The following is a 22,860-nucleotide window of genomic DNA, read 5'->3' as shown; positions in this document are numbered from 1 at the left end:
GTGATTCTTTCGTTGTGACCATCGCCAACTTTTTTAGCGACATCGTTGAAATCAGAATCGAAAAGGGTAGAGATTTTAGAGCTCGTACAAAAGTTTCAACGAGGAATTAAGCGTCTACGATCGGTGATTTGATTGGCTTTCATCCATGACCCTAGTGAAATTTGTATGACTAATTTAAACCTGACAAGTATAGTAATACGGCGAGACGCATTCGGAAAAGTGGCTGTAAATGTCGTTACCTCATTGCTACTGTGAAATGTCTTGATTTTCTCGCGTTATCCAGCCTGTCGACGAATTTATAACAGATTAATATATGTTTTATTCCAATATTTTGGCGTTCGAACTACCCAATGAATTGTCAGATTTTTATTGAATTGACTCGATTGTCGAATTGGAATGCTTCCTAAAAGCTAATAAGTTTATTTTTCGAAGAGCTTTAATGTTAGGAGGATAAAGGCGAGAAAAAGGGAGGGCAAACGGAAGAATGCTGTCGACGGTCATTAAATTCGCGATTCATCATATTCAAATGGCTCGTAAAATCCTCACACGCAATTCCAACGAATTCGCTAGCAATTTTCCTAAAGAAGCCATTACAAACGCACTTTCAACCTGTTTACGAGCAGTTTATTGGTAACATGAAGAGGAGACTCGACTTATTGCCATTCGAACTGTATGTTTTTTCTGTCTTTACATAAAATATTCTCTAAGTAAATTTTTTATCACCAAGACCTTTTACATTAAATTAGTACAGTTGCTTGTGTATTTCTGTATAAGTGACAAATTTATTTGTTCCGTTATTTTGTTGCACAATTTTCACTTGTAAAACTTTACGTATTTTATTACCAACCTTGCTACGCTAGAAAAGTAATATTGCCATTATGATTTGTAGTTCACGACTTATACAATTTCACTCATAGTATTAATTTAATCGTGCAAAGCAATCTCTTTTCATGTACAGATATTCGAAATTTGTTACATATTTATATGTATTTAAAAAGAATAATTTGTTTTTCATCGCACAGATTTGTACATATTCTGACAAAGTTTCTCACTTTCTGTTTCGGTACCGATAGTTTGCTGTTTCATTAAACTACAAGACTTAGGAAATTTATTCCACTGACATTGAATCTGCGTGATAGTTCGGAGACTTACCGGTGACCTGGTAGTAGTTTACTTTGAATACATTCAGCAGAACACTGAACTATGAGTTTCAATGCAAGTGCGCGACGGAGGGCGGGGATAGAAGTTTCGAAGGCACATTTTCCCTAACTCGAATATTTTGCGTACATAGTTGCGATGGTGACGACTCGCGATTAAACGCTCCGCCACGTGATCTTAAACGAAACTTTCTTTCTTCTGTTTTTACTTTTTTTAAAACTCGTCTTTCCTCCTTTTTCCCTGTTTTTTTTATCGTTCTTCACTTCAATTGTTGGCAACCACGGTGTCTCTTCTTACAAGCAAGTAGGTTGTGACCGCTCTGCGCGAACTTGTTTAACGGGGCCAAAGAAACTGGAGCTGAACTTTCGCAGTTTTTACGTCAGCAGGTTGAAATCGACTTATTGAGCAGGGTAAAACAAAGTTCAAAGCCACGTTATCCCGGTAAGTTTCATTTTGAACTTGTTCCCTGTGTTTTGAACGCTCCTCGAAATGTCTAACTTCTGCGTATCGTTTTAAAGAATGTTGCGTCGTCTTCTGACATCTTCTGCACCAGTTTTTACACCGTAATTGATATAGGTAATTGTTGAGATTTAATTATTACATGGTAGATCATCACATCAAAAAGTATACTTAGTACTTCTAATCTTTTTTTTTTAACAAATTTATTTTATACGATCTTTTTCTGAGAATTATGATTATAATTATTGTTACAAATAGTAAAATATAATAAATTGTCTCAATAGTAAATCATCCAGTAATAAAGCACCTATCAATCGTCAAGTGTCAAGAGCTCTCCTTTAAAAAAGCGAATTTTACGTATAAAATTTCCATTCCATATCCACAGCAGTTACAAGAATCCTTCCTTGTTTCCTTTTTGATCTCATGTTGCTTTGTCCATGCTTTAGCCTTCGTTTCATGTGTGTTTTCGTGGCCGTCGCCATTGGAACGCACGGATGCAGTCAGAAGGCGGACATCCCTCGGGATGTTTCGTGTAATGCGAATACGTATCGGTTGTTTACTCGTCGTGCTATTTTCGAGGCGATACGTCAATCCGATATTCGGAAAAGTTTTGCAGCCACGTCGCAGGAAAGTCATAGTCCGTGTTTGCCACGAAAGAAGGGATGCTTTCTACACTGCGATGGCTCCCTTTCTCTTCCTCGCGAAATCGATCTGGATACCCGGCGAACGAGAATCGTGACTCATAAATCCTCGATCTTTTCGGGACGAATATATTCTTTGTTCTTATATTGCTGTTCGATTTTAAGGTTCTTCTTGGAATACGTATTCGAAATATATTTTCCTGCAATGATTAGTGCTTTTTATATGTTTCACGAAGAATTACTGGGATCACTTGAATTAAGACACTTTTCTTGCGGAAATGCTGGATCGTTTCCTCACTATAGTTTTATACTGTTTCTATTCCTATGAAAATTAAACAATTAAATTTTCAATATAACATATTTGGGATTAAGGTAAAATTTCTTCACGAACAATGCAACTAATAAATTACATTGGTACGGTCCTTGACTTAAAAATTGACGTAAGAATTTTCTATTATTAAAAATCAATTAATCAACACCATCTAGGCATTAAATTCTGTATTGAATCCATAATCTGGACGTAAAATGTTTCACAGTCTGAGGCGAAGAGATCGTTCATGATACATAATCAAGCAGTTCTCCAACGAAGTTAGCTGTTGAATTGTAAGCAACAAGTTCCCGTTGACCCTTGTCAAATTTTCGGGAAAAAAGGGCGGCCAGTGAACAATGAACCAGGCATTAACGTGGCTTTTAACGAATCCCGAGAAATCCGAATCCAGACCACAGGATAGCGGCTCGTTAAAGTATCGTCCACGTGCGTAATTCCTTGAGCTTGCAAGCCCGCAGTACGGGAAATCCGTAGTTGATCCCCGTGCATGAATAAACCGTTACCATGTCGTGCTCTTTTGATGAATTGTCTGCAATATATGTGAATCAGGATAGCGAAGAAAAATGAAAGGAGCTAGAAAAATAAAGTGCCTATAGGAAATTACAAAAAAAAAAGAAAAAAAAATAAGTGGAATGTTTTGGAAGAGCAGGAAACTTATTAGCAGATTCGTTATTTCGAAGATCAAATTTAGATCATATTATGAATATAAATTCTACACTTTCATCGATTATTCAATTGTAATGGTAAAATTAAAAAGACTATATGGATATATTTTATTATATTATAATTTTCGATGTAATTTTAAATTATTAATAAAATTAGAAAATGCTATCGCCATGTCAAAGATGGAAGGAAGAGAGTCATAGGGAGAACGTGCGTGGCGCGAGTATCACGGGCTTAGCTTTAGTGTAAACCGCGTGCACACGCTCACAAATATTCTTCCGTCTTTCTCCTTTGCTTGCGTTCTCCGTACCGTTCTTCTTACGGTGATCCATACGATAGCGTTGCGAGCTAGCTTTAATCGTTCCACGTAAATGCCTGACGAGTTTATAATTTCGAAGTTCTACTCGTGCGACGCGACGCGCGGCGGTCTGAATATTCCGTGGAAATTTCGACGCTTCGGATCTACGCTGCTATCACCGACGACAATCCACGGGATAGACGCTTAGAAAACTGTGATCAGAGATTAAACTCGAAAGGTAAATTTAACGGGATTTCTCTGCCCCCTGATCTGCCGATCAACGTGCAAGTGCTTCTATAAGTAAAAATGGAGTGTCTCTGTGGAAATTGAGTCTCCTTCTTTGTATTAAAATTTATTATTTTATTACAAAAAGTAATCCTAAAAGTAGTAAATTTGAGTCTAGATTATTGACGTATTTCTTTTTGTTCACAAAATATTGTGACCCATACGGAGCAAGTAGAAAGATTCCTCATTCACTTAGCTTCGCTGTCAACTTGTCTGTTACTGTCCACTGCTTACCGTCTGTGACGGAAACTTTTTAAAGTTACGTTGTCACATGGTATCCTTTCTTCAAGGTTCCTTTGACATCTGACGTGCACGTTCTGTATCTGGTTCGACTTCAATACCGAACGTTCACTTTTTCTAGTATTCGCTTTCTTTTAAAGGCAAAAGTCGTAATCAACGGATTTACAATTTTGTTACCACAAAAAAATGGGAACAGTGTGTATGAAGGTATATGTAGAATATTCAATGTCTCGTAAAATAATATACGGTACCAAAACATCAATTAGGGTTAGAAGTCACCAGTTATCAGTATCGATGCTCAACTCTGCTGCCTTCCTGGGTCCCTTACAAATTGCTTAACCAATAAATTGTGTATAAAACACCCATGCTCTAGCACCACGAGATAACGCCGTATCTTTGCGGTTCTTATCGACGGTAATCAGTCGATTTATTATTACGTGAGCAAGGTTTGGATGTGATACGGCCAAAAAGCTTGATCATGGCGCGCGCATGTTCATTCTTCCCGTTCTAAACAACTCTGTCACGTATTGCGTCGGCAACATGCACGACCGTGTATATTTCGGTCGGTCCCAAGAGAAATTTGGATCATTCGAAAAATTATTGGTCACGCTTCCGGTCGTGTGCTCGCTCCGAAAGTTCCTCGGGGATACAATGAATCTTTCCTTACACGTTTATAAATTATACTCGATTTCAAGTAAGTGGAGGTTGTAATATTATCATATTATACATTAGAATTCTCTACTTCTTCATCGCAACTATATATAACGATATTTCTACGATATAGAAGTTTACATAATTAATATTGGCACAAATATAATCATCCTACAGCCCTTTAATCGCCAATGTGTTACTTAGATACTATTAAATTAGAGAAATTTGTAATAATCGAATCATTTTTCACTCTAATCGTTACACAAAATTAATACAAATTTCTTCACACTTTCTCAAATCATCACAGTACATAACTCTTAAACTAGTCTGTAAACATATTCTAAACTTCACGCACACCTCGGATACGTTACATTCCCCAAAACTAATCCCTTTTACAATAATACTGAGCCATGAAATCGAACGATCGTAGCCGTGGAAATTCCTCCGACGAAATTAAACCGTCTCGTCGGTAGTTCTCGAGGAACTGCCGCGGAAAGAGCGATTTCCGAAATCCTCGAGTTAGCGGCCGGTAAAAATAAGCACGGGAAGATTCCGCTCGTGTTCGAGAACAATTTATTTCCACGGCCGGATGACGCATTGCGCTGCTTTATCGCTGTTCGGGAAATACTTGCCGCGCGCGGTGGGGTGAGTGCGTGGGAGCGATACGGCTCGTCGCGGTGGTGCCGTTTCGAATGGGTTGAAATGGACGCGAGGAAAAGAGACCTTCAGGTACGACAAAGGTCTGCTAATGTTCCGATACGTATGTTCTTCGTGTTCTTCGTTTCGCGGCTGGTATGCAGCACGGCAACCGGAGAGAAGGTGCCCGACTCGAGCACCACGGGGTGGTTCGGGGCTGACGGTAGGGGTGGCTCTGATTTACCGAGGCAATCGCTCTTTATTTCTCTCTAGGCGGCCCTCCCGTCCACCCAACTTCGATAGATATCGCCTTGTAATAGCCTTCCGTTACCTGAATATATCCGCCCTGCGAAATTTATTAGACAAACTCGCTGGCAGCTTCGCGAGCTGCCTGTTCTTTGACGCTTAATGTTATTGTACCTTCTATCGCGTTGTTGCTGTACGATGTTATTATTCGAGTTATGGAGTACGTGAGAGTTATTTGGTAATTGAAAAATTGCAGGGACGCTGTCTAGAATACATGAAGTATGTTATAACGATCTTATTATACTTGTACAATTTGAGAAGATAGTTAGCTTATAAGAATAAAGACTATGTATTTTAGAAATGGGAATCAATAATCGTAATAAATAGACTACGTGGTGTGTGGCTAGAAACACGTGATTCTATTGAAGACTAGAAATCTATTAAGTAGCAATGAAACCATATTGATACATGCGATATTTCATAGATGCCGAATATAATAATACTTTTATTTGTTCAATTACATAAATATTGAATTAATATTAAAGCGCAGCATCGATTTGGAATTATCAAATCTCGAGTGAGCAGAAAATCATGTATTATCTCCGATTCATTCAACGAGATGTTGCAACAGATATAATCGAAACGCATTCAACGTTACGTGTATAATTGCACGTAATGCCAATGCATATCGAGCTGCCAAGCCTGGCACCTTCACCACCCTCTAGCTTTTAAGGGTGCTCGCGCACCGGGCACGTAACAATTAGCTCTTATCGATCGATTAATCGCTCGTGCAAAATCGGCTCCCGTGGAATTTCCAATTAAAATCCGCTCGAAATAATTCTGCGCTTTGATTACGTGCAATTTACGTGCAGATGTTTCCCTAACTGATCCATTCAGTTTACACACTGTCATAACTTTAAACAAACACGGCCATACTTTTATTTAAATCTCTATAGGTATTTCACGTATTCCAACCTACAATGTTTCTCTGAATCTTGTGTTGCAACTACGTAAAATATATTGAATTGCTGCAAAATTATATTCTATGGAATTCTTTATAACTTAGAATCTTCGAAAAATGTGTATTAGTGCTTGCGATGTCTACTTTACAATAATTAGTCGAATACTCTTCGTCGTATAATGTTTAGGGGTCATGGAAATGCATAATTTGCATCAAGAAACGTTTAAGATATTGTAATTTCTTGTTTAAAATCATAAAGGAACTGAGTATCTAGCTTCTCTTCACTGTCGTCCGAGGGCAGCACGCGGTTCGGATGCTGAAACGTCCTATTAAAAACACCCCCCGTTCTAGAGTCGGGTTTACTAGCCCTCTTTGCATTTAATTCATTCGACATAATTCTTTCTCGTTCTTTGTGAAGTTTTAGTTAGATTGGGTAAATACTGATACCATAATCATTTCATTCTTATTTTCTTTAATTTTATTATAATTATTATTTTCTTCCTTTTTGTTTGAAAAATGATCGCGTACATTCAATTTTTTCTTTTCGATTCGAAGGCTTCCGGAACGGTCACTCACGCCGATGAAAGCCAAATGCGGTCAGCGTTGTCATTGTCCAGCGATAGTTATCCAGACACGCTGTGCCAACTACCACGCTCTATCTAGAATCTCAATTAATGCCACTGCTCTTATCTCGAGATCATCCTCTTGTTATCGTTCAGCCGTCACATTCTTACTGAGATTTCTTCAAATTTATCGTTTCTCCTATCGATCTACGTGTGATAGTTGCTAGTAGAAGTCCAACTGAACGTCATACCATGTTTCATTCTTACATGGCATTATTTAGAATCGTAACGATGGCGTTAATGCATTGAGTAAATTTTAAAAACATTCGTATTAATACTTGAAAATACTGCAATCAAACATCGTTTGAAAAACTTCTTACAGACGTTATTTATTCTTAATTATAAATAATAAATGTATTATTACAACAATTACTGCAATTTCAAGACTTAAATCGAGCAGTAAAGTGGAGTCGATTTTTTCTTAGATATCTTTACGTTCTAGAAATAGTATCTTTACATTCTTCAATATACGTATTCCTTGAATAATTATGGAATCCTTATTACTCTCCTTGACCAAATTCATTTAAGAGATTAAATATTTCTGACAGTTTAATTAGAAGTCATTTCACCTGCCACTGTTTCCACAAAACTATGGGAACCAACGAATCTTGCATTACACTTGCAGCCGTCGAACGAAGCCCTGCGGATTCCATCCGCTAAACAATAGGGCATCGATAACCTGAAAGCGGAGAGAGCGTCTAACGGGTCGAACACGAGTCCGGTTCACTGAATGGAACTAATAACTGAATAACCGACAAAAATCGCTGCCGGCTATTCGCCTTCATTTTAGCAGTCATTTTCGCGTGCACAATAACCGACAGACCCGGGCCGATTACTCCAACTTCATTCTCCTGTTTTTCCGTTCTCATTGCGGAATTCGATATGTCGTATTCGTTAGTCCATGAAACTCATCGACGTTGAGTTGGTCAAGACTGCTGTTTATTTATATTTTGAAATTTCATGCAACATAGAAGATAGAAATAACGGCGTGGACTGTTTGTTGTGCTGTAACTATGATGTACTGTCGAGGAAAATACAAAATATATGGTTCGTTCAAAGTTGAAAACAAAGTTGGTTTTGGGTTTTTGAGTAAGGTTTCGAGAAATTTCGAAGATGCTACAATATATTTGCTTTATATTATAATATCCTAGGATATAGGAATCTTTTTATTTGTAAATCTGTAATTATGTTAGATCCTGTAAAAAATAATATGTCCAGATATTTCCAGATGATATTACCTATAAACTATAAATATATATATGAAGATGAAACTTTATACCGTTCATCGTGGATCTGTTGCTATCGACATGACATAATTTATCGTCCAGAACTAGTTTCAAAATTCATGGCTAGAATCCTCGTACTCGTCTCATTAGGAATCTCAATATCGAAATTCAGCACAGATTCAACATCTACTTTGTATGCGTATTGTATACGATTATACGGATATCTATATGGATTATAGATTTTATGGTAAAATGTATTTGAAATGGACGATCACGCGCAATATTTTAATTTTCTAGGAAAGCTAACGATAACGTATCAAAATTATCGGTGAAATTCGATCCCTGGGATCCGGATCCTTTTGCGATCTCTGACAATTCCGCGTAGGGATCAACCGCGTTGAATCAAGGTACATACAGGTCCGCGTCCCAAAACAGCGTTCGCTGCGGTCGAGTCTATGAGATTGAACTTAAACCTAACCTTGCATACGTTGGTCTGTGTGCGGAAACTTTGGTCGGGAAACTTGCTGGAAACCTTGGAAACTTCGATCCACGGGGGTAGCCGTAATTAAGACGTCTCGAAGAAAATCCCGCGAACTCCGACTCACGGTGATCGTGCGTTTCGCGGTCATGTTTTACCTTAGATCGAAACCTGTTTGTCTGATTAATCGGGGGAACGATCGAGAACAGGCAAATTTTCCTATAACGCGACCATAAATCTGACGATGGTCAAGCTGGAGGTGTCGTAACCTCTCGACATAGGTTCGTGGAAAATCCGTGTACGTGTGCGTGCATGCTCGTTCACTATTCGTTTGGCGATCGATTCCTCGACGACGAGCGTTAATCTTCGGTCAAGTGACGAGCAAACACACGAGTTAGCTAATGGGAGATGGCAGATCGGCGTGCGTGCGTGCCTACGTTCTAACGTATTGCCGGGCTTTCCTGGAAATTTATATTCTCGTTGGCAGATAAGGCACACTTGCTATCTGGCCCATGTGGCGTCGACGTCGCGGCTAAACTGGACGAGGGTGGAACGGAACGCCGATCTCCCTGCCACCCCTTCACGAAATGTTTGTTCTATGGTATCGCAGATTCTGCTGAGTCTCGAGAAAGGGAAATGATTTTCTACTAATCTACTCCTGGTATCCTTGGCTTCGCCACCCCTCGGCTCGATTACAAGATCGGTTTGCTAGCTTGACGAGATAATGGATAAAATGTCGGTTCGCTGTTTTTGTCCTTCCAATGAAATTTGTAGAGCGTTAGCATGTTAGAGAATATGATTGTTTCATGGATGCTTATTTATAATATTAGCGTGTTGTACGAGAAATGTATAAGTTTGGTTTGATTATTCGTTGACATATCCTACTGAATTCGCGTTTAATTTAATATGTATTTAATTTTATGATTGTTATTACATTTTATGAATGCCTCGCGTTATTTTTCATTGTCGAAGAACAGCATTTAATAAAACTTTCTGATACTTTCTCGAGTAAGAATGTTACAAATGCAGTTATCCCGTCTAAAAAACAACAAACTTTTCATCGAAAACATTTTTATCATAAACTTTTTTGTGTTTCCGTTACAAAGATGCATTTTTTAACAATTGCACATCTCTAATCCGTATCTCACGATCAAACCCCAACAGGATCGTTAATGAGTCTAACACGCATTGATCGACTCGGTATGACCACAGAGGATTTCGCGGGTTCCTTTCAGGGTTTATCAATATCGCGAGGGGTTAATTGATCAAGTCCCTTTCGTCGTAGCCATATCTCTGACGAAGGGCTGACGTCACCTAGTCCATAGCACACGGTCCTGGCGATCCTGATTAGCATTAACGATTCATAGACCCGGGACTAACTAGGGTCGTCCTACGACCTCTCGCCATCTTCTCCACTTCCTTCTCGTCTTCCTACATGTCTACCTACCGCAAGTTATCACGCCTGTCGACAAGGAGGTTATCTTTCGCGTTCGATGATCGCTAAATTTACATAATGTTTGTCGAGCGTGAAGTATTCATAAACCATGCTTTAAGTGAATTCGATGATTAAAGACTCGAGATCTAAAAGACTATATGATATTCGAGTTATTATCAAGAATCAGATATGTAAGGATTTGAAATTATCGTGATCTGAGGTTACAAGATTGCTGGTTCTCTATACGGTTGGATAATCAATCACCATTGACATTGAAGATTTTGGAAGGAAGCCAGGACACATACCCACTGTAATCAAGGTCTTACGTGTTAAGACTAAGAAGTTCTGTTTGTTTCTAAGTAGTTAGTAAGCTAGATACTAGCTAAAAAACAAGTCTGAATTATTCTCTTGTATAAGCCGTATAAATTATGTCATATATCGACAAGACCAAAGTTTCATACTACAATTTACGAATTTACATTCACTCAAACATTCTACAATACCTCCCAGACTACAATCTCCTGCTTCGAACTGTTATAGTCATTTCACTAAACCTTGACGAACTACGCCAACTCGACCCACGTAAACTCGACTCAGAATTAAGGAATCTTCGCAGAATGGACACGGTGACATGTAATTTCGGCAGAGTAAATTCGCAATACGCGTGAAACACGTTAGCGCGTCTTTCAATGGGAGAACGAACGTTCACGCGGCACAGGCTGCGGTTATTACGAAAGGACAGGACTCGGGGTCTTTCGATGTCCTGCAACGTTCGCAGGCCGATCTCTAGGGAGGTCCTTCGAATTTTCCAGTCGACGGAGGGAAGCTTGTCGGCCAAGTTGCATATTACCATTTCTCGATTCGACGTGCGAGGAGAGGATGCCGGCGTCGGTGCGTAGGCACACGCACACAAACCCTCTTTCGCTATTTGTCCTGTACATCGGCGTTAGTCCCTGTGGCATTAGACAAGGGTATCGGGGATGCTCGGGGGTGCTGCTCGTTGTGATTGGTGTGGGTCCGACTGACCATTTGAATACACGGCACTGTAATCACGACTGCGCCACCTCACTCTTTCTCTCTCTCTGTCTCCCCCTCGTACTTCCTCTCTTTCTCTTTCCACCAAACCTCACACTCCTCACACTCCTTCAGGCTTGACACTCTCTTTGCCTATCGCATAGTCATCGCGCCTTCTCACCCCCGTGTCACGCGCCTCACTGTCCGGGGAATACCTCCAGATTGCTACCATCGCCCGACATCCTCTCTATTCGTTTCCATCGTCGCCTCGTCGGACCTTCGCGACGATATCGCGAGGATTCCCACTGTGACTCTTGCTTCAAGCTGGATCCATACAAGCATCCACGATGACCGACACTTTTCTGTGGTTTTTTGCCATCAGATATCGATGCTTCCCTGATGGTCATTGGTGCTTGCCGTTTTATTATTGTCCATGCAGACATATAGATTACCTGTTTTAGAGAGATGGAGATGATGATGGAGAGGTTTTAAAAGTTCATAATTTTACATGTACTTTGTATTATTTCTTTAAATTTTAAAGTCTTTTTATTCTAATCTTCGATCGTAGTAAATTATGAACAGATTGAGCTCGTAAAATCTCAAAACAAAAAAGAAGAATAGTAACGAATATATTTAATAAGGTGATAAAAATCCTAACTCGAATGTCGAAGAATACCCAACTCTACTGTGGCGAGAACAATCGTACAAGCGGGCGCGGAACATTCTCATCCGTCCCAGAAAGGAAATTATCCAGGAGACGTCTCGTTGGATTTCTCTCGTTACCGCGTCATTCCGGATGTGAAAATGCTCGCGTAACCGGTTCTGAATTTGCATGTTCGTCGCTCGGAGGCAGTGGGATAGGTTGTCGAGGAAGCATGGCTGACTCGTAGCATCCTTGCCACCAGCATCACTATCGCCAAAAACCGTTTCACATCCATTTTAATCGATTCCTCCCATGCGACGAAGGAAGACACTCGTGTCCAACGAAGAGTAAGACACGCGTTCAAAGACCAGAACCCGAAGAATGGATGAGGATAGATGCAGTGTCTAGCGTCACTGTCGCTGTAACACTTACCACTACACCACTAGGAGAAACGAAGTGAAACGCGAAGGGAAATAGCGGGACGTAGAAGGGACGAAAAGGAAAGAAGAGACAGGTAGTTGCGGGAGCTGAATTCGAGCAGGGCGATACGACAGGACGTGGTTGAACGTGTAAACGTTGCACTTCCACATTCGCGAGCACGTCATGTAGACCGGCTACTTTGCCTAAACATTTGCTCGGTGCTTCATCTGCTAGGAGCCTAACCCTTCGCTATTTCATTAAATTAGAAGGAGGCTGGCTGGTTGGTCGGTTCGCTGGCTGACAGTCTGCCTCAGACCTGTACGTTGCTGGTGGTCTTCTCTCGTCTCTATCCTTCTCTTCAGTATCCGCGAAACCGCTGGAAACTTTCGCTTTTACCGTCATTTTATAATTCATGGCGTCGTCCTGTCGCTCGTATGTAATGCGGGTCGCCTTTCGTAACGTGTCGTGCCGTTGAGTAAAGAGGGTTGTATTCTCCTCTCTCCTTCCTTCGGCGTTTTTCCCTCTCTAGCATGAAAGCGTGTTGTGTGTTTCTCTTGCTTGGCGTGCCGCTATTGCTGCCATAGCTGCGCTTTCGTGCGCCGTATGCGCGCTTCGCAACCCGCTCGAGCAAACGGAAAGGTAAATCATGCATTTTATTATCGGCTACGAGGGATCCCCGAGAACTGGTGCTCGTTACAGAACCTAAACCGTTAGTTGCTCTTCTCTCTCTCTCTTTCTCCTCCTTTCGCCTCTCACACGCTCTGTGATGTGGGGAATGAGATGCCACCAGGGAAAGTGTAACGCGTTGGGCTGACACATATTTGTCTTGGTGCCGTTCAAACCTGCTGTGCGTATTTTTAGTATCTCCGCTTCCTGTCTTGTCGATAACGCTACCTGCTGGACTCGATGTAACGGCAAACCGAAGAACGGGGTGAATCGTTAGTCCGCTTTGAACAGGTCGGTTGTAGGAATTCTGATTTGTTCGGTGCTGCGTAGAAACTGGAAATCGTTAAGGTATTAGTCGATAATTCTAATACGATATTGAACTTAATATTTTCGATGCATGTTGAGTTTCTTTGGTGCACCAATTTTTAATTTTACTAGTCATTTATCCACGTGTACGATGTACATATAATATTTTCCTCCTGTTGCGTTTACGTAGATATCCTTATTTCAGTTTTTCTATTATTTTATATAGTGAAAGTATCGTAGATTTTATAAATAAGGTTTTAAAAAGTAAGACCCTATGCCACTGGAAGAGTTAAAGGCGTTCAACGTATAAAATAGAAAATATGTCACGAAGTTATATAACTTTAAACCTGAATTTAATTCTTGATGGATAGTTCAACAGATTCAACATAACATTACTAGGAACATATATTGTTGCATGCTTAATGTCGTAACCGGAATAAATCCGAAGTTCTACCCCATTACATCTAAGCATGTTGCCCCTACCCTATCTTTGCATCAGTATAATACTATGCCGCGCTGCCTGCTCCATGCGATCCACGTTCGTCTTCTCTTTCTCTTCTCCGCCATAAAGCGTCCCTTGGCCTCTCCCCTTGATTATTTTCCATAGGCGTAAAGCCTAATTAAAATGCCTCTTTTGCGATCCTAGATCGATCATTGGTCCAGCTTCTGTTTCATTTATACGTCCTCGTATGATTTATCGTCATAGTTTTGTTAACACGATTTCAGAATGTTCAATAAGTACGCAAGTATGGTATCCTGTATACATGATAATTATTATTTTGAAAAGATTTAAGAAAATATTATATGCAGAGTATATTACGTAAAGTAGAACTAAAATATGTTCTTTTACTTGAAATGAAAGAGTAATGAATAAGAATATACCCTTAGGAGTTAGGTATTATTTATTAGATGTTTTGAATTCTGTAGTAAACTCGAAGTTACTGAATATTTTCTATTTTCATAGCAAGCTCGAAGCATTGTATATTCAAAGATCCTGCACCCTTCCAAGAAGTTTAACGCCGATCCTCATTGTCTTAGAGACGGGCGTTACGCCAATGCCGAAGGGTTGAGATCGACCGTTGGCGGGTGTCTCCTCTCTTTATCTCCTTGCACAGATTTTAATATAAATTATAATCTAATGTCGTTTCTTAATACCTTTCCATCTCCCGCCCTACGTCGTTCTTCCTACCCCAAAACGGCAGGGTCATTATTAGGGATTTCTCATTACGCGATCAATCATTCTCAGGGATCGCGGACCTAATTTCTTGCGTCAATTAATATCGTGATGCCGAGCATCGATAGAAGACCGTCGACAGTCCTTTTCTTACCCTTCGATCTCGTCATCCCTTATCCCTATAATATTCCAGAATCGCCTTAACGATATGCGACAGTTATTCTTGTCGGACATTTTCGACATTATTTATTTTAATGTCTGTCTTTCTTGATATGCTAATCTGAATTCCTCGTTGATAGGTTTAATATTTGATAGAATATTTGATGTGCCAATTGAAATGCTCGTGCAACGTGGTGACAATTCTCCCCTGTGTATGTTCATTTTAGTAATATTAAAGTAAGGATTGATAAAAAAAAAAAAAAAAAACAGAGCTTCAAAGAAAGTATGATTCTTTTTCCAAAAAATTCTTATTATCTACAAAATAGATTCAATCATCACTTGTAATCTTTATGATCATTATATTTAAAACTTAACGTATATCTTTTAAAACAAGATCTTTTCCCATTTTGCTAATTGTATCAATTAACTCATTGATTCATATAAGCCGTTCATTTAAAACGTTTTTTCTTATCAATTGAAATGTAAACCTCGATCTCAAACCATCACCTTCCAGAAAGCTTTCCTTTCACCACAAAATCGACAGTGATGTTGGTTCTTGAGACAAAGGAAAAATTTCCGAATGGAGATCTGCGAGTTTGATTTCCCGAAGAACTTCTTCGACGCCTGAAGGCGATAGAAAGGATGGCCAGAGATAGAAAACAAATCTATGGATCTATATCTCGGACCAGCAGGGATCATCGTTCTCTCCCCCGCGATAGATATACGGAGGACAGATATATGCTCTCTCTGCGCCTCTATCTCTCTCCGTTTCTTTTGTCTCTGGTGTTTACACTAGTAGCCAACGCTATGAGTTCCCGTATTTACGTACAAATACGTATGGATACCTACACGTGTCGTTTGTGTTTGCCTTCTTATATCTAGCCATATTTCGTCTTGTCTGGTAGCCAACCTCGAGAGTTCACTGTAAATGGTCCTCGAAAATTGGATCAGTCGCTTCCTTATAGAATTTCGAATTCCGGTTCCTTGCCTTTCGTGAATGCTCTTATATTTTTATAAAATGCTACTGGCTTTCGGTTATCCCGTACTGCTGCATTTGTGATAATTATATATTTAATCTCTCGATGTGTTTTAGGAAAGGGAGTAAAAATGTTGTATATTGTAAGAGTGTGATCATCGAAAGGATAATTTTTAAATGTACTTTTCTTAAATTATCTTTAAATTATCAAGATGCAATGATTATATTTTAAAAGTATTCAATCTAAGCAACAAAAATGATATCATTTTTTATGAACTTCGTGGTTTACCAGAAATTATTCAAACGTTTAAAACTATCTATACGATTAAGCCACGCGGTTGGTTTCAACAACTATGGCGCTCACGTTGGTGTTCTTTCCTCACGGACCGTTGAAATCCCGAAAAGTTGCGAGAAGTATTAACCTAGATCGTTAAGTACGACGGTGAAACTGTACTCGTTTCTTTTAGTTTCCAAACTACGTCGGTGTTTGTTGAAGGAATTCGAATATTTCCTCGCGTGGCTGATTATGGTTCGCTTTTGTTGCTCGTGTTAAATCACAGGGATTTGCTTATAATAATTATACTGTAATCCCAGATTTGTGTAATTTGTATTTCTATAATTTTCAATGATAACAAATACAAAAGGAATTACTAAAATATTATACGAAACACGTTCTATTCTTCCTGATATCAAACGCGCTATATACCAGGATAAATATTTCGACGATCGTTGAATGCCTCCAAAAGTTTCATTCCAATTCGAACCAGCAGCAATTTTTTAAAAACCAGCAGGTCTATTAATGCTCGACGGAATTGATTTCTGAGCGTTTTTGAAAAATGTATCTTCAGCTTCCCAGTGTTTCCGCGCCCCAATCGCCGAGAAAATATTGTGCATTTCACGGAATTAATTGGTCAGAGGGTTGGAACATAATACAATCGTCCACAGAAAAGGTTCGCGTATTGAATCTGGCTCATTTTTTCTATTTCGGTTTCCAAACTGCGAACGGGTACGATCGTGTTTGACCAGTGAAATTAAATTTTCCGAAGTTGCTCAGGTTATTATTTAGAAAGTGATGCAACAAAAGGATTTAAGGAGCGTGCAACTAGCTATGTCTCTAGGCTTCCATTCGTCATTCCGGGAAGAGTGTACGCGTTTCGCTGTTCCACTCGCTCAAAGTTCGACTCATTGTAGTTCGGCTAAGTTATTCTTCAAACACAATGAGCAACTTAGCGACCTAAGTGATCTCAGAAGTTCGTAACTCGGTCCGCAGTAAATAACGCCCAAGTTAAATTCTTAACTTTGATGATAAGTTGTGGGCTACTCGTGTTGCCGGTTGCTTTCTTCTGGTCCTGCACGCACACGCACACACACACGCACTCACGCACGCATATTTTTTGTTATAGTATTTAAAGCATTTTCTATACTATGTAAACTAAGAATGAAGACATAGTAAATCGTGAGTCACCAATTATCATAATAACAAGCGCTGCTTTATTCATAGACTTTATCCAGCGAAGTATTTACGAATCAAAATAAAAAAATAAATGGTACATGCCGCACTATGTATTGAGCTATTTTACTGTAGCTATGTTATCCTTTGAAGTTTGTAGATTTCTTATAAAAAAAAATCTTAAAAAGTAAAGTAAGATTTCTAGAATTCTCAATACGTTTTATAAAAATAATAATAGAACAGTAGTTTAAATGAACTATTTTAAATAGAAGGAATTGTTGCAGTAGAATAAAACGTTGCGACATTTCCACCTGACATCGTCGATTCAGAAAGATAACGAAGTGTCTCGCGAGAGGGTAGTAATAGACGATATGGTCAGGGGAATGAGGGGTGATCAAACTTTAGACTTTGAACTTTGCCGTTCGAGTGTCCCGGCGGTTGTTTTATTTCACTCTCGGCTATTAACATATTTCTCTTCTGCATTTTTCCTACTTTCGATCAGCGTTTGCATAATTGTACGTCCACGACCGGTGCTTATCTGCGTTTCCCTACGAGAAAGTCAATACACATTGGCAACCTTTTCGAATAGAATTTCAGATGATTATGAGGAGAAATTTTCTTACACGAAACTCTCTGTTAGTACAGTAGAAACTAGAAAAATTTGATTCTAAATAAAGTTCTTATGCAAAATTCTGATTCTTTTCTCCAAATTTATTTATCTTCGATCCACCTAAAATCGATCGAACATCGTTTCCATCGTTCTTTCATCGGTATCTCTGATTCTCCAAAAAACTAAACAACTGGTCGACAATACTCATTTCCATTGGTCGGCACATTGCCTCGTCGTTTCTACACTTCCATGGAAATCTTTTCCCTGTGGCGTTGTCTACCGGGTAATTTCGCGAGCAGGGACGTTTATTGCTCGTGATAGCTGAGAACGTAGCGACAATAAGAACAAAAAGAAAAGCTTCCAAAAACAAAAAGCGACAAGAGCAACGCCAGAAAAAGAGAGACAGAGAGACAGTGAAAGAGGTAGATGAGGGAACGGGCAGGCGGTAGCGGATGGCAAAAGAAGCAAAAGGAGGAGGAAAAACGCGGTTGGCGAGCAGGGAAGCTCTTTCGAGGCAGCCACGGTCGAGAGAAGAGAGGTTTTTCCTCAGGGCGCGCGCACGTATGACCACGACCACCTACGACGACGACGACGTCGACGGCAACAACGGCAAAAAGTTACAGGAAAGTAAGCCTACCGTGGGAGGCGTGGATCGTGGAGCTTTTCCCCGTGCTACCTCCCGGAAAGTTGCTCGTCGAGCTTTCCAGAGTGGGGAACAGGAAGCACGCGTGCGCGAATCAGACGAGTAGAGAGTGACAAGGTTCAGGGATACCGAGCGGCCGAGATAAAGAGAGGGATGGAAAACCCGTAGAATTTCGTGGCCAGGATGGCCGCGCGGGGAGGAACATCGGGAATCGCTGGGGCAAGACTTCAGCACTCCTCCTCGAAGATCGAGGATGCGAGCACGCTGTTCTAGAGGAACTCGCTTGTTTTTCTAAAGGAACGTACTGATTTTCCTTCAAAAATCTATCGATGAATCCTTCTTTCTTTTCTGTATTTAAAGATTGTCTTATATTGAAAGAGATTGTACGCTGAATGTATGTTTGAAACGTTGAATGCTTTAAAAATGGAATTGCATTTGTTACGACGTATAGGGTAAATTTTATGGTCGATTTGATGGGATTGGGTGGAAAGTTTAGATATAATGGTAATTGATGTTAATTAGTGTGCTCTATCGTTCGACTGTGATAATAGGGAACGTTTCTTCAAGTCATTAACGTTTCACGTGGAAGAGATTCGGCTTTGGAAGTTTCTCGTTCGACTTCTTCTTTTTCCTTCGTAGTTATTAGGAAGTTCGTCCTGTTAGGAAGTAGTGGTATAATCGGTGGTAGAGGATGTCTGACCAGCTGTGGCTGCATTTTCGACTGTTAATTCTGTTAAAGAACTTGATTGAATTAAGATTATGCGATGGTTCCAGGTGAAAGTAGTAAGCTTATTAATGATGCTCCTGGATGGATCGTAAATAATAAGATCTCAAATTTATTATTATTTAAAGATGAACGTTATTTCTCCTCTTATATTTTAAAATTAGTAAGAAGAAAGTTATACACAACTTCGAAAAACGCGATGCTTCTTGATAAATGATATTAAAGAAAATATTAATTTATTCTTAATTTTAGATTCGTTCTATGCTTGATCTTTATTAAGAAAACTTACTGCAACATTTCCAACGATTATGCGAAGGTTAGAGGTAATTAGCAGAAATATGAGGAGCGCGACTGCTTATGGCGTGTAAATACTAATCGTATCTCTTAATGACGAGGCAAAACGAAGGAGGAATTTAAATGTCTTTAATGTTCAGCCTTTCACGCGTTGAATATAGAACATTCTTAAACGTTGTACCAAACTCTCCTGACACGTGTTCGGAATGTCGTGAACTAGTTCTCGATTCGAATTTTCTGTGTAATTGAGTTTTATATTTCGCGAATGATTTTAATAATTTCCTATTAACAACTTGCTTGAAGTTTGTTCAACAAGTGTTGCGAATATTCAAAGGTGTGTTGATACCTCGAAGTATTTTTTTCACAAAGAATGTGATATTTGCTGATATAAAATGCGATATTAATTTATTATATTTTCTTCTTGAACTTTAAGAATAGTTTCTTTTATCTAATTATTTGTTTCCTTCGATTTAGAAGTAAGTTAAATTTAGTCAATTTTAGAACATCTATTATTTCTGAGATAATAGCTTTATGAAGATAGTATTACGATGATAGAATTACCCGTATTTCAATTACATATAACTAGAATATATATATGAATAATATATATAGAAAACGTAAAATATTAATACACAAAAATATTTCCAAAAAGCAGATAATGACACAGATAAAACACAGATGATGAATTTTAGAGTGAGAAACAAGGATTCATAGAAAATCCACATTTATTCCAATTAACCATGTTGACTTACCGTAGAACACCTTACTAGGGCATTTTTGGATCAAAAACCGCCATTCCTTAACTCATATAATTTCCTCTTCGTTTATCTCCGGTAATAGATCTCGTATTTCCGCCTTCCTTGCGATTTTACATTTCCCCGTGTAAATTTTCCCGTTGATTTTCAATTTTAACCTCCGTCTACGCAATCCTCTCGTGTTCGGCTGCAGTTTCACTGCGAACTTTCGAAGGAAGTTGGAAGAAGTAGAAGTTGCCAACAGTTGGTGAGAAGAAGGACGGAAAAGAAGACGAAGGTGAAACGACCATTTCATTGGTAGATCTTAATCCACTTAATAGATTCTAAATGAAGCAGTTCTGATCTGGCAGGACAGGACTGCTCCTTAAGCGGTGGAATAAAAATTTGTCGTGCAGAATGCATGGACGTGCTTCAGTTGATGTTGCTTCGTAACATTGTGTTTATTCAGAAGACAATGACGAATTTTAAAATTATAAAGATTCACTGGATTTTTATTATAATTTTAATTTCTTTTTCAATTTCAATATGAAGTTGAAGTCATAAATCCATGGACATCCTTTGGTCGATACTCCTTTTCTAATGAATGTGTGCTATATTAGTAACTCGAACAATTACAAGTTTTATTCTACAATCTATTATATGCATTATAGTTTCTCAAAACTTTTGCTATTTCTGACAATCATCGTGGACAAAAAGAAGTTTCTATCGATCACAGAGCGAATGGCCGAAACAGAATACCATTACGTGTAAATGTAATGCATCGGAGCAAAAGATGAAAGTACATAGAGATAATAATTTGTCTGGTTCGGCTACAAAGCGGCGCATCGTGTAAAATATGAAATTCTAAACAGACGAACCGGGACATTGGCTCGGTGTCCGTCACTGCAACACGTTGCAGCCCCCGAAATAGTCGATGCCCGTTCACGCGAGAGTCTTCTCTAACGGCATATGCAAACTACACAGACCTGGCCGATCCGTCGTTCATCGTCGCCGATAAATATTCAGTTGTGAAGAGAGGCGATCGGAAGGAAGGAGGAAGGAAGGACGGAGGAACGCTTTCGTTGGTTCCGTTCGCTTCCTAGGATCTGTTGAAAAATGAGTTTATCCTGGATCGAGGCGGCTGGACCGGGTCAGGCGGAGCTCTCTCGGCTGCTCGGACAATTTCGAGGGAGCTGTCGTAGATACGTGCTGGTTGCTTGCTTTTGACGGTCTCTCGAGTAGCGCAGAGGGCTTGGTGTATTGGTGCAGCTTGAAGGGTGGAGGCCAAAGGGAGAGACGCATCGGTCTCCGTAGCTAATTTATGACTTCGGAGGTGAATTTTGTGCAGGAAACACATCAAAGTTCAGTAACGGTCAATGCAACCTGTGCACACATACACATACCGATAGCCGTAGACACGTATACGCGCGTGTACACATGTATAAGCAGGAAGAGAAGAAGAGAGAGAGAGAGAGGTTTAAAAGGAGAGAACGATGAAGAGAGGCAAGGAGAAAGAGAGGAGGGAGAAAGAGAGAGAAGCTTCACGGACGGTAAAGCAACCACGGGCCGCGCTCTAACTACGTTAAAAGTTTTAATATTAGTTTAGTCGACGGCCACGGTAGATTGAGACGTAATTCCAGGTAATACCACGGTTCTACGAGCTACTTCCAGCTAATACCGAACGAAACGCGTTCTACAAAGGACCCTCCAGCCCCCGCGCTCCTTAATCTGCATTAAACTCGACGTTCGGTAGTCCGCCTACCGTCGAGGAACGAACTGCTGTCCGCGATCATAAGGCATCTTCGGTTTCGCCACGTACGATTCCGCAAGGCTTTTGCTTTCTTTGCCGCCGGAGCTTCCCCAAGAATTCCGAATACTTGTTGGCTCTGGATGCTTCTAGTTGATGAACGCTGGAGATGTTTAGGTCTCTAAATACGGTGGCCCAAGTGAATTCTGTAATGACGAAGAAATAATTTAATATAATTTTTGTGGAATAACTTTGAGACGATGGTACAAGTAGTATTGGAAGTATTGGAAGTTGGTGAGTAGTATTGGAAGTTGGTGTTTGTAATCAAATTTTGTCAGATTTCGGAAAGGAACCTAACTTGACAATCAGTCATATTCTAGAAAACAATGACGTAAATATGCCATGAAACTAGGATTGAAATCACGCTTGCGAAGATTTCCGCCTTTCAGTTTCCATAGTATTCAGTTTCTTTAGCTGTAATAATAATAAGAACAGTCCGGTTTAGCAACCGACGAAGCTCACGACCGAACCCGGTTCCTGTTTGTCCCTGAGCGGAAACAGTGAAAGCCGTTGGTTACCAGTTCTCCAGAACTTTCCATCACGCGGTTGATATTCTGGAGTGAGGTAGAAAAGGAACGACGCCGCTTCCTCCGGAGCAGAAACATTTGCTCCGAAGGAACAGAAAAAATGCACCTGCGACGGGTAATAATTTGCACCGTCCAGGCAGCCTAAGGGACAGGGCGGGCCTAAAGGGGGAGGCGAGGGTGACTGGAAAAGGAAATAACTCGGAGGTGGACCACGCGTTTTGCTTGGAAGCTCGTCTCCGTACCAGCAAAATCGTACTACGCCCTATCTTTCTCCTCCTCCCCCTCCTCCCCCTCCTCCTGTTCCTCCACCTTTATCCGCTTCTCTGCTCCTCGTCTCTTCTTCTCTTCTCTCCACTCTCTCTTTCTGGCTATGGCCCCTGCCTCC

General features: G+C 40.0%; 1 protein-coding gene across 4 annotated transcripts in view; it reads left to right on the top strand.

The window, feature by feature from the left end:
- Positions 1-22,860, top strand: part of LOC100747273 (flocculation protein FLO11-like) — a 307,210-nt gene that overhangs the window by 82,107 nt on the left and 202,243 nt on the right. The gene's annotated exons all lie outside the window — the stretch shown is intronic.

This window comes from Bombus impatiens, unplaced genomic scaffold (genome assembly GCF_000188095.3).
Source record: "Bombus impatiens unplaced genomic scaffold, BIMP_2.2 scf_0044, whole genome shotgun sequence".
Lineage (NCBI taxonomy): Eukaryota > Metazoa > Arthropoda > Insecta > Hymenoptera > Apidae > Bombus > Bombus impatiens.
The sequence above is the reverse complement of the archived record's forward strand: the minus strand, read 5'-3'. Positions and strand labels throughout refer to the sequence as shown.